Raw genomic sequence first — 13,437 nt, forward strand, 5'->3', positions numbered from 1 at the left:
CTATTGCTTGTAAGTTGTTAACTACATATAAGTTCATTTTCATTCAGTGCATGTTCGTTTTCATTGCATATACTCATTATATCTTATGTGTTCTATTATGCAGACTGAAGATCAGTGAATGCAAAAGTAATAATATTATCAATATTGCGTTTGTTGACCCAGATAAAATACATGTTGAAACGGTAAAGCATAAAGGCCAAGAAATGGGGGGAAACCTACTAAGGTTTTTTGGGGAGCAATATTTCTGTGATTCAATATTGTTTCCTTACAACTACGAGTGAGAGTCTTAATGATCTTTTATGCACATTCAATTTTTCTTACTCGATGTTAAGTGTAATTACTGACGTATATACATAACATGTGCAGCTTCCACTGGATTCTACTAGACATTCAACCTGATAAGGGAATACTTGAAGTAAGAGACCCACTGAGTAGAGGCATGGATGGGTTCCGCGACTTGCAGAAGTTGCTCCAAGTGTAATTTCCTTCATCGCCACGCTATATCTTTCGTGAGATATCAATTAATTATCCACTCATTCAATCATTCTTTTACCTGGCAGGGCTTGGACAGCTTTCAATAATCATCATAAGGACGGTACCTGGGCAGAGAAGCTAACATTTACTCCTGTACCGTGCCCTCAGCAGCCACAAGGGACGAATCTATGTGGATACTACGTTTGCGAGTCCATTCGCATGTTAACCACTGAGAAGCAGAACAAAAATAAATTCAACGTAAGCAATAACATTCACAACTTTATTTATTATCGTCAATATTTCGTTATCAAGATTGATATAGTCATACTCATCTCATTTTCGTATATAGGTCGACTTCATGTGGGACAGACTCCAACCAAAGGAACACCTACTAGGAATTGCGGAGGAACTGGCGGGACTTTTGGTTAGAGAAGTACTAAACAACAAAGGCTTGTTTAGTCCAAATAGATGCTCTACTTCCAAATAGACGGTCGTTAGTACCGCTTGTCGATCGTGAGCTACATGTATATATATATATATGTAAGGGGAATCTACATGTAAGGGGAATCGACTTTTGCTTCCAATATTTGTTTGATCGATCTATATATATATAATGAATGAACGTGTACCACTTCTAGTAGCGTACAAATATATGCAACTTTTATTTTCGAATGAAAAAAAATGAAATAACAGGCGGTCGGTGGCGGGGGGGGGGGGGGGGGGGGGTTCGCCCCCCCCAAACCCTAAAGCAGCAGTGTTGTGCGCGCGCCAGGTAGAGGGCCTTTTGTCGCGGGTGGTAATACCGCCCACGACAAAAGAGCCTGTCCCCCGCGCGCCCCAAGCCTGCCACGTGGTGGACTATATGTCGCGAGTGGTAAGAGACCCGCGACAAAAAGGCCTACCTTTTATCGCGCCTTCGTTGTCGCGGCTGGCCGCCCGTGACAAAAGGCCCATACGACCCGCCACAAAAGCCCTGTTTTCCACTAGTGGTGGTTACAGGCTCACATATACTAACAAATAAAAATAGTAAACAAGAGCGTCGGCACAGCTATTGCAGTTAACTAACGCCAATCATGCATGCCTGATCACCGGATGAATGTTCTAGCACAAAATCAGATTGAGAGATACACTGCTCCCTCTGATTCATATTATTTGCTAATAGTATAAATGTATCTAGAATTAAACTATATTTAGATACACCTATATTAATGACACATAATATGGACCGGAGTATACAATGCGCATGTCCTATACAACCCAAAAAAACAAAATAGAGTATGAACGGTGATAAACTTGGGAAAAGAGGTTGACAAAATTATGGTCTTTGCAAGCTTTGCAATTGCAACTAGCGTGCAAGAGTCAGCGGCTCACCTCCTCTTCAATACCGTTTCACCATTCCAGTTTGGAACACTCTGAAGGTCTGCTGGCTTGGTCTCCATGACGTTCAGCCTGAAAACTGGCATGCTCTTCACTCCCTTAAGAGATGGTGGATTGAGGTTATTCACAAGAGAGGGTAATCTAGGAAGGCCATGGCTTCACTAGCTTAGTTTGAAAGTTATTTGGGAAATTTGAAAAGAACGTAACACTCGGGTTTTTCAAAATCAATCTATCACTTCCACCATGATTGTCTCTAAGATCAAGGACGAAGCGACAACACGGGTGCCTCGTGGGGTGCAGAAGCGTCGAGTAATGTAATGCCACGAGAGCAGGCATTTGATTCGGACTTTTGGCAACGAGTTTGTTTTGTAAGACCTCTTAAATGTTCTTTTTAATCAATGAAAATGGGAAATATTTTATTTTGTCTCAAAAAAATATACAAACCAGGTAAATGTTAATTGGCTGATGATTACTACCGCATCCGTTTTAGCTAGCATACCGAAACTTCTTATATTTTCGAACATAGATACTCCCTTTGATCCATAAAAAATATCACATTTTATGGATTAGAGGGAGTAAGGGCATCTCCAGTGGCGCGACGCAAACGAACGCTGAGCGACCGTTTGTGTCCGCCGTGACCGAAAATGCGTCTGGCACCAGGAACGGAGCCAGCTCTCAACCTTGAGGGGGGCAAAATAGTATTGTAAACTTCATGAGGGGGGCAGAGTAAGATAAATCAGCAAGAAATTACAGTTCTAGTGAGTAGTATTCTTCATAAAACCCAAACCATGGGGGTGGCTGAGCCCCCCCTCGTCCCTCCTTGTCTCCGTCCCTGTCTGGCACTACCTCCAGCGGCGCGACGCATAGTGACCGGGCCGTCCGCGGAGACGCAAACCTGGCCCAAATATGCGCCAGGTTTGCGTCTCTGCGGACGCTGAGCGGACGCGCAAAGTGTCCGCTCGGTCCTCGCACGGGGCCGCCTGGCAGGGACACAACTGCTTCGTCTTCTGCGGCATTACTTGCGGGTGGCGCGCTGCAGCCTTTGCAGGGCCGCGTTATTGGAGCGCCTCGGCTTCCGCGAGCGTGCGCAGCTAGGCGGCGTTGCAGTGGCAGGTCATTGAAGGCGAGATGGAGTCCGAGCCTCTTAAAGGGACGTTGCCGGCGGCCATTTCCCCAACCAAACCATTGCAACATCCCACGCTATCCACCCCACCGACGCCATGGGGAAGAAATGCTGGCCGTTCCGCAAGACGAAGAACGACCACGAATCTAGCGGCTCGCGGTCCGGCAAGAAGGCACGGCTCGGCCGGTACCATGGCCGGACGCGAACTTGCCGGGAGGGGGCTGGTACCTCAACTCGAGGCGCGTGCCGGTCCCCCCCCCCCGTGCCGCGCGAGGGCCGAGAGCGGCGGGACGAGGTGCGCCGCCGCCGAGCGATCTTGCCGCCGGATCTGCGGGAGGATCCGGCGTACGCGCTGAACTCCTACAACTGGATTTCATTCGGGACGTGGGAGTTCGACGCGCGCCGCCGCGCTGGCTACCTCGGCGACGTAGACTACTTCGAGCGCGAGATCGCCGGCAGAAGAAGAAGAGAACGACCAGGAGAACGCGGACGAGGACGCGGACGAGGACGAGGACGAGGACGTGAACATGTCACACTACGACCACGACGACGGCGGGCCGGCAAGGGATCCGGAGACCCAGCCGCCGGACATTTCCGAGGAGGAGGCCATTGCCATGGCACTGGCCAACAGCGAGCAGGACGAGCTCAACGACCTCGCTTTGTGGGAGTCCAGCTCCGCGAGTCAGCGCTCGCGCAGGAGAGGCCGTCGACTCCTCCGGCCACGCCGACGCGTTCCAACGACCGCGCTCCGCCTGCTGCTCCGGCGTGGGATCCCTGACCACAGCCTCCTGCCCATGCGGCGGTACCTCCTCCACCGCCGGCGTACAAGCTTCCATGGCCGACGCCGGAGTTCATTGACCTCGTCAGCGACGACGACCAGTAGGCAGCACCTACTTTTAGCACGCCTTTATGGTTTTTTTATTATGGCTTCATGAATGAAAAAAAAATTATGCGTCGTGCCGCTGGAGCCACCCCCGACGCAAACGGACGCCCGGACGATTTCGACCATTTAGGCTGACGCAAACGGACACGACGCATCCGTTTGGACGTCCGAAATGCGTCACGCCACTGCAGATGCCCTAATGTTTTACCTTGATCGATCTGATGGCGTTCCAATGTGGCAACCTTTCACCATGAACAAGTGTGCTAAACCTTTTTCTCTAGGGAGTAGAAAACACGGTCACATCCATGTAAAGCGCAGCAAGACGAAGACGCCCACACATCCCCTGGATGTCTAGTTGTCTACACCTCCACATTTTTCAAATCGTTTCAGGTACCTTTCCCCTCTAAACAATAAAATCCTACGGCCTTGTTTACTTCTCTCGTATTTTTCTTCCTAATAGGTATGGGGATGGGAGGGGATTTGGTGTTCACCCAATCCCCTCAAATACCCCTCCCCAAAAATACACTAGTATGATGGAGAGTTTTTGATTTAGGCAAAAAATGTGGGGATGGGATGGGATGGGAGGGGATATCTCGGGATTATGTCGTTCAAAACCGGAGAAGTAAACGGACTAGTGGGGATTTTCCGGGATACGAAATAATCCCCTCCCATCCCCATAAATACCCTAGAAATAAACAAGGCCTACACGATGATCCATCCACGAGATTTGAATAAGTTAAACGTAAAGCAGGCGGGACGGAGTGACCTCCCGGAGATCTCCCTAATCGCTGAGCCGCGAATTAACTATGTACGCGCGCGCTGATGATAAACCAGCAGAGGGCTGCGTATAGAGAAGGACGCCGCTGCGCCTAGATTATTTGATGCCCGGGACACGTAGCCGTGTGAGCATCGTGTTATTGGCAGCGACTCGATCTCTGCCTGTCTCCATTCCTCGCGTATAGGTCAAAAGGGCGACGTGAGCATACTCCGTTCTCGGGCAGGAAATCCTAACCCCGCGCCACGTGACCCCCCAATCGGGTATTGGGGGAATACTTAAGAAATTCCTCGTCTGTGGCCGGTTAATTGCTTGTTAATTTGGGCGTGTGTTGGCTTGAAAATTAGAGTAGTGCATGAAAGGAGGCTGGTGTCTCCATGGCGAGAGACATGGTGGCGGATGCAACTATTGACTAATACAGTACGAATTAACTTGCCAAATCTAGATCTAGCTGTCTAGGTTAAGCCTGATTAAGGGGGTGGGTTTATTGTATACGCTTGTGTATGCATCACTATATCTAATTGTCGTATTTACAAATAGTGCCAGGGAAGCTCCGCGAGTGTGTGATCTCACTGGTTGTACTATTATCACTATATTTTACTTAAGAGTTAGTAGTAATTTATAGCGAAAATAGGTTTAAGTAATCTGCTAGATCGCCGGAAGCATCCGCAAGCATTGCTCGCTGGCACTTCACACGTGTGCTCACCAGCGGCACGCTGTTGTCATTACGTCTGCTAATCTAATTGTCTATCGCCGCTCAAAAAAAATCCTCCAAATTTGTTGGTTTCGAATGGAAATCGATTTCACTGAGATTTCATCGAAATTCACTGAACTTCAGTGATTTCAGTAGACACCGAAATAAATACGTTTCGGTTAAAATGTTTCAGTAATGTCAGTAATGCACATGGCTTCGAATGAATTTCAAATTAATTTTTGAAATATAAATATTTTGATGACTTTTAGGAGAAAATTTCGGCCCTTCAGCCGAAAGGAAAATTGAAATCCCTGAAATTGCCTGAAATTCAACGATTTTGGTAGCGACTGAAATATTTTTGAAATTGAATTTTAAAACCATGGTTTCGATTCATCGATTGGCGTGTACTTTTATTTACCCTGCATTCTAAATTTAGTAACAGTCAAACTTCGTATAATTTGATCAACTGCAAAAAAAATCAACATGTACGGTAGGAAATAGATATAATATAAAATTGTATTTTGTGATTACAGAATACATGTTTAGATTATACTATTCAATATTGTAAATTTTGATTATATGTGTATATATAAAAATTTGGTCAAACTTTTTCAAGTTTGGTTTTGACTAATTTCAAAATCGCATGTAATTGTAAATTAATGGAGGGAGTACAATCGAGCTCACACTGGTAGAAAAAGGGGCTTTAGTCCCGGTTGGCAACTGCCATTAGTCGCGGTTGCGCGACCGGGATTAAATAGCGCGACTAAAGTCACCTCCCTTTAGTCGCGGTTGCTTACGAACCGCGACTAAAGGCCCGTCCACGTGGGCGCCAGGCGACCGTCGGGGCGGAGGACCTTTAGTCGCGGTTCTTCTGGCCAGCCGCGACTAAAGGCCGCCGCAGGTTTAGGGTTTTAGCCCCCCCTAAATCTGGTTTCTTTTTAATTTGTATTGTTTTATTTCTTTTGTATTTTATTTTAATTTTGAAGGAGTTTCACATATTCTACGGTACTACATACATGCATATAAATGTACAATTTCAAACAAATTTGAAATTAGAACCAAAAAAGAATTCAAGAGGAATATACAATATATATTCAATATCGGATGACCATATACAATTTTGAACAAGTTTCCATACATAATTTACTGCATCAGAAGTTCTACGTCCTCGTAATAATGTTCTCTTTTAGGATGGAGGACTTCCCTCATGAACCATCCTGCTAGTTCCTCCTGAATTGGTCGGAAGCAAGCTTCTGGACTAAGCGTCTTTCGCAAGTTATTCCTCTTGACGTTGTTATCCGACGGCGTCCGCTCAGTGGTGTATCTCCGGATGAACTCACAAACATAGTATCCACATAGATTGGTCCCCGGTGGCTGTCTTTCCCCAGTCATTGACCTTCTAAATTCTAGCTCTTTTTTGAATTCACCGACCGTTTCATCTGTGAACCGTCTCCAAACCCTACGAGGCAAAGAAAATTAAATGAACAAGAAAGTTATTAGTTACATGATATTAGGAAATGAACGAAAGAGGCCGATCGATATAGAGCAGAAATGAATGAAAATAATTACTTTTCAGCATTCTTCTCATGTCGACCCAAAGCTTTGAATCCATATTCAGAGAGTTGATGACGAGAACTGTGGAGGTGTGAAATTGAATTACTAGCAGAATCCAGTGGAACCTGCGGACACGATACATGCACAGTCATGCATAACTCATCGATTAGCCACATACCATGCATGGAGTAAACAAAAGAGAATATGCTCAAGACAGAAACACTCACCCAAAATGGTAAGGAAATAGAATATCACTTTTGAGTTCCTGCTTTCTAAGAAAAATCAACAAGTCTTGCTCCACCTCGGCGGGGTGATTTTGTAACACATATCCATTAACGATTTGTGGGTCAATGAACCCAACATCATGGATGTTCCTTATTCTGCATTCCCTAAGCTTTATTATGCATAATAGCGTGCACAACAATATAGTTAGGACAATATATATATATATATAGACAAAACTATATGTACGTGCGGTAACCGTGGTGACCACATCTCTCACCACCCACTGCTTCGGAGATTCGTGCTAGAAACAACTTTTGCCTCAATTTGTTGCATTTTATGGTTGTGGTCCAGTGTCCCAAAGAAGAATTTCGAGGAATAGCTTTTTGATGGTCCATATTGTGTCCAGTCATGGACCACTGCGCCTCCTGACAGTACCTGTTCTGGCCACAGGCATGGACCGCCACTTCATCTCACCGCACTCACCATCACCCACGATAAAAAAGGGACCCCCCCTCGGACAGTCCAATCTCACCGCCTCCGGCAGCTCCGGCCAAATCAAACCGCCCCGCACACCCCGTCCAACTCGTACACGCCGCCGAGTTCAAGCCCGCCCCGGCCGGCCCGGCGCATCGCCGCTTCCCCGGCCGGCCTGGCGCATCGACGCCTCCGCGGCCAGAGGCTCCAGCGCCGCCACGAGCTGCATCGCCATCGCGCCGCCGCTTCCCCGTCCAGTCTCAGCGTCCCCGTCGATTCCCCGTCCGGCCCATCGCCGATTCCACGGCATGCCCGGCGCATCGCCCACGCGCCGCCCGTCCACCGTCCAGTATCCGCGTTCTCGCCGCTCCCCCGGCCGGGCAGACGCATAGCTGATTCCCCGGCCTGCCCGGCGCATCGCCACGAACATCATCGTCCACGCGCCGCTGCTTCCCCGTCCAGCCGCCGCGTCCCCGCACCTTGGTCCGTCGATTTGATTCCCCATCGTCGGAAATCACGCACACTCCTTACTCACCGTCGGACCGCCCACGGCCAGGATGGATGGGAGTGTTTCCGTTTCGTGCGGCCACCCGGGTACTAGTGCGTACCAAATGCCCGTCATATATATATATATATATATATATATATATATATATATATATATATATATATATATATATATATATATATATATATATATATATATATATATATATATATATATAGGGTTACACTATTCGAAACCGGTGCTCGAATATTATTCGAGCATCTCCGGCCCCTATATAAGGTTTCGGCCGAAAGGCCCGCTCCGACCGAGCCCCCCGCCCCGACCAAAATCCACCTGCCTCGATCCCGCCCCGCTTCCACCCCGTCCTCCGCCGCCACCCCGCGCCCGCCCCCGCCTCCACCCCGCCTCCCGCCTCCGGCGCCGTCGCGCCTCCGCCCCGCCTCCCGCCTCCGGCGCCGTCGGCGACGGAGCTCGCGCGGAAACCGACCTCGCCCGGCGACCAATCTCGCGCGGCGACCGAGCTCGCGCGGCGACCGAGCTCGCGCGGAGCGACCGAGCTCGCGCGGCGACCGAGCTCGCGCGGAGCGACCGAGCTCGCCCGAGCACACGGGATCTTCTTCTCCGGCGAGCCAAATTCTTCTCCGGCCGAATTCTTCTCTGGCGCGCCCCTATCTTCTCCGGCGAGTCTCTTGAGGAATCTCTGAAAAATTCTTCAGCTTTGGAATCCTTCTCTGCAAATTCAAGAAATCCAAAGCAAATGGATCATCAAAATCTAAGATGATGCAGATTCGACGGAAAAGAGTTGAAGATGTCGTTCCTACAAGATCTTCACCTCGATTTGCTCACAAATCTACTTTGCTCTCAGATAAAATAAGGGAAACTTGTATATCTGCAGCAGTTACACCTTTGAAACGAAGTACATCTGAACAAAATGAGGTGAGACAATGTTGTACAACTAGAAACTATAATCTTGAACTGCTCAGTGTACTTCTCTGCTTGTACTTGCCCTGCTCAGTGTACTTCTCTGCTTGTACTTGCCGAATATTGAAATTGTACTTATTCTGTATGCTTATTGTACTTCTCTGCTTCTACTGCAACTCCAATACTTCTCTTTGAGCTTAGTAATGCTCAATTTGCTAGTTGTACTTCTCTGTTTTGTTAGTTGTACTTAGTAATCCAGTTGACCTGCACTTCTCTGTTTTTTGCTAGTTGAACTTAGCAAATTGAGCTTAGTAATGCTCAATTTGCTAGTTGTACTTCTCTGTTTTGTTAGTTGTACTTAGTAATCCTGTTGACCTGCACTTCTCTGTTTTTGCTAGTTGAACTTAGCAAATTGAGCTTAGTAATGCCTGTGTACTGTACTTCTCTGTTTTTTAGTTGTACTTAGTAATCCTGTTGACCTGCACTTCTCTGTTTTTTGCTAGTTGAACTTAGCAAATTGAGCTTAGTAATGCTCAATTTGCTAGTTGTACTTCTCTGTTTTGTTAGTTGTACTTAGTAATCCTGTTGACCTGCACTTCTCTGTTTTTTGCTAGTTGAACTTAGCAAATTGAGCTTATTGTTTTGTCTTGTACTTCTCTGTTTTGCTAGTTGTACTTAGTAATCCTTTTGTCCTGCACTTCTCTGTTTTTGCTAGTTGAACTTAGCAAATTGAGCTTAGTAATGCCTGTGTACTGTACTTCTCTGTTTTTTTAGTTGTACTTAGTAATCCTGTTGACCTGCACTTCTCTGTTTTTTGCTAGTTGAACTTAGCACTTGAGCTTAGTAATGCCTGTGTAATGTACTTCTCTGTTTTGTTAGTTGTACTTAGTAACCTCTGAGTGTTGTATTTAGTTATCTTGTACTGCTGATGTTGGTTATATTGTACTTCTCTTTCTCCATAATAGTACTTCTCTTTTTTTCATGAACTAGTTATTTGATCCAAGTTATAATTGTGATATGTGTACTGCCATTTCTAATTGGAATAAATCTCTGATATTCTACTATCGCAGGATGAATCAATGGCTAGGCGAAAAAAAAGAAGTGAGGTTGAGCTTGATCCAAAACCTCTGCAGTGGGTGACTCCTGAAATTCCACGCAACTTCTTTGTCACTGGCTACTCACCTTTTACAATGGGATTAGACTCAGACATGTATAGTCCAGAAACAAATTGTGATACGAACAGAAGGGCTGAAACAGAAACAACGTCACAATTTCCTTACAATCCAGGGCTCGCTTGTGCCACCACATATCCTGAATATTGCACGTGTCCTATCAACTAGACGACCTGCTAGAAAGGTTGCTGAGGTTGGTGCTACACATCCTCCAGATCATATTCAATATAATGGATATGCACATTCAAATGAACATAAGTCTACTGCGTACAAAATGACTAGTAGGGAACCAGAAGTACCTGAAACAGCAGCACCTTCATCCTCTGGATTTCCTCCTCCACGTGCACCTGTACATCCATCATCCTCTGGATTTCCTCCTACACGTGCACATGTACGTCCCTCGTCCTCTGGATTTCCTCCTCCACGTGCACATGTACGTCCCTCATCCTCTGGAATTCCTCCTCCACGTGCACCTGTACGTCCATCATCCTCTGGATTTCCTCCTCAACGTGCACCTGTACATCCCTCATCCTCTGGATTTCCTCCTCCACGTGCACCTGTACGACCCTCGTCCTCTGGATTGCCTCCTCGTGACCCTGTACGACCCTCGTCATCTAGATTACCACGCCGTGACCCGTCAGATCCATTGTTACACAAATCATTGGTGACACCGCCTTGCCCAATACTCCCTGAAGAAGAAGCAGATACCCCAGTGGAGCAACGTCGCTACAGCCATGTGAGTACATTTGAAGAAATTTAGTTTCTGAACATCTTGCTGTATCAGACTTGTACTTGTTGGTACATTATACTTGTACTTTCTTTTTTATGATACTTGTACGTATCTGTACCAGCAAAATGAAGTACTACAGCTGGCTATGAAAGTTGTTAGGAAAGCAACATGCTCAGAAGAACAGCGGGCAAGAGCAAAAGTTGGTCTGCAGTCACTGTATGACGAACTTGATGCAATGGGTTCGTCAACACCGGATAATGATGAAGATGGTTCAGGGCGAGTGCCCGGATATTGATGAGTTTGAGCCTGAAGAAACTCACTTTTGGACGGAAAACCAACGAGACATATCCTGATTGTCCTAACCAGCAAGATGATCAGCCTGACAACGATGGTAACAGTATGCCGCAGAGGGTTATACTACCACCACCTAAGTCCCACCACCTAAGTCCAAACCTAAAGGAAGCAGAAATAAGGAACCTGGTGGCTCTAAACCTCCAGGAGCTATGAAGAAAAAGGTGCAGAAGAATGTGAAGAGGGAAGGGAAGAACACTTGCAGTATATGCAAGCTGAAAGCGGGACACAACTCTAGATCTTGTCCAAAAGATCCTAGAGTAATGAAACAACTGGCTATAAGTAAAATAAAAGCTCCAAGAAGAAAAATGTGTTCAGGGTGTAAAAAATATGGAACAGGCCACAACTCTCTTACTTGCCCTGTGAAAAATGGCTTGAACCTAAAGGGAAAATCGAAGAAGAAAGTGCTAACAAGACCAAAAAGGAAGGAGAAAGAAGAAGAAGAGGAAGAGGAACAAGATGAAGAAGAGAATAAGGTAGAGGAAGAGGAACAAGGAAGGAGAAAGAAGAAGAAGAGGAAGAGGAACAAGATGAAGAAGAGAATAAGGTAGAGGAAGAGGAACAAGATGAAGAAGAAGATGAAGAAGAAGATGAAGAAGAAGAAGAAGAAGAAGAAGAAGAAGAAGAAGATGAAGAAGAAGATGAAGAAGAAGAAGAAGAAGAAGAAGAAGAAGAAGAAGAAGAAGAAGAAGAAGAAGAAGAAGAAGAAGAAGAAGAAGAAGAAGAAGAAGAAGAAGAAGAAGAAGAAGAAGGAGAAAGAAGAAGAAGAGGAAGAGGAACAAGATGAAGAAGAGAATAAGGTAGAGGAAGAGGAACAAGATGAAGAAGAAGATGAAGAAGAAGAAGAAGAAGAAGAAGAAGAAGAAGAAGAAGAAGAAGAAGAAGAAGAAGAAGAAGAAGAAGAAGAAGAAGAAGAAGAAGAAGAAGAAGAAGAAGAAGAAGAAGAAGAAGAAGAAGAAGAAGAAGAAGAAGAAGAAGAAGAAGAAGAAGAAGAAGAAGAAGAAGAAGAAGAAGAAGAAGAAGAAGAAGAAGAAGAAGAAGAAGAAGAAGAAGAAGAAGAAGAAGAAGAAGAAGAAGAAGAAGAAGAAGAAGAAGAAGAAGAAGAAGAAGAAGAAGAAGAAGAAGAAGAAGAAGAAGAAGAAGAAGAAGAAGAAGAAGAAGAAGAAGAAGAAGAAGAAGAAGAAGAAGAAGAAGAAGAAGAAGAAGAAGAAGAAGAAGAAGAAGAAGAAGAAGAAGAAGAAGAAGAAGAAGAAGAAGAAGAAGAAGAAGAAGAAGAAGAAGAAGAAGAAGAAGAAGAAGAAGAAGAAGAAGAAGAAGAAGAAGAAGAAGAAGAAGAAGAAGCATAAAAAAATAGAAAATAAATTACAATATTGTAATTAAGTTTACTTCCCATTCAGTAGTAATCTGTAAAAAATGGAGTTTACTCCATTCAGTAATTTGTTTACTACAAAATCAAAAGTCTGTACATCTGCAAACATCAGCAAAAAACAGTAGGAAGTACGATATATATTAACAGGAAGTACGAGGTAACTCAAATAGGAAGTACATAATCTGTTAAAAAAATATTAAAAAATATACAACAAAAATTAAAAGACCTGGGTAGGACCGAGACATCAATTTCTAGCATGAATTATAAAAAGAAGGTACAAGCTGACATCGAATGGCAGTACAACACGGAAAAATTGATATATGAATACACAACTAATTTGTCTTACAGGTAAGAAAACAAAAGGGAAGTTCAGGAATGAACAACAAGGAAGTACAAGAATAGAAGCACAAAGAAAGTACAAGACAGAAGCACAAGGAAGTACAAGTCCCACCCCCGCAAAAAAACGCACACGTACGGAGCATGCTTATCGGGCCGAAAAGCCCGACTGGGCCGTTAACTGGCCTGTCAGTTAAAGAAGTACAGCCTCAACAACAAAAGACTAGCAAAAAAAAAAGTACAAATCACACAACATAGGAAGTACGGAACTCAAGTACAAGAAAGTACAATCTTAATTTAGACGAATACAAAAAAGAAATGTATATATATCATAGATGGATCTGCATGAAATACAATTAAGTACAACAAGTTTACATTCTTGAAAACTCCAGTAAGAAGTTCATATCATAGCTTCCGTTTTGTAGGGGATACAGAGGAGGATTAAAAAAAAATAGAAGATGACCAGGAAGT

This window comes from Lolium rigidum, chromosome 7 (assembly GCF_022539505.1).
Source record: "Lolium rigidum isolate FL_2022 chromosome 7, APGP_CSIRO_Lrig_0.1, whole genome shotgun sequence".
Lineage (NCBI taxonomy): Eukaryota > Viridiplantae > Streptophyta > Magnoliopsida > Poales > Poaceae > Lolium > Lolium rigidum.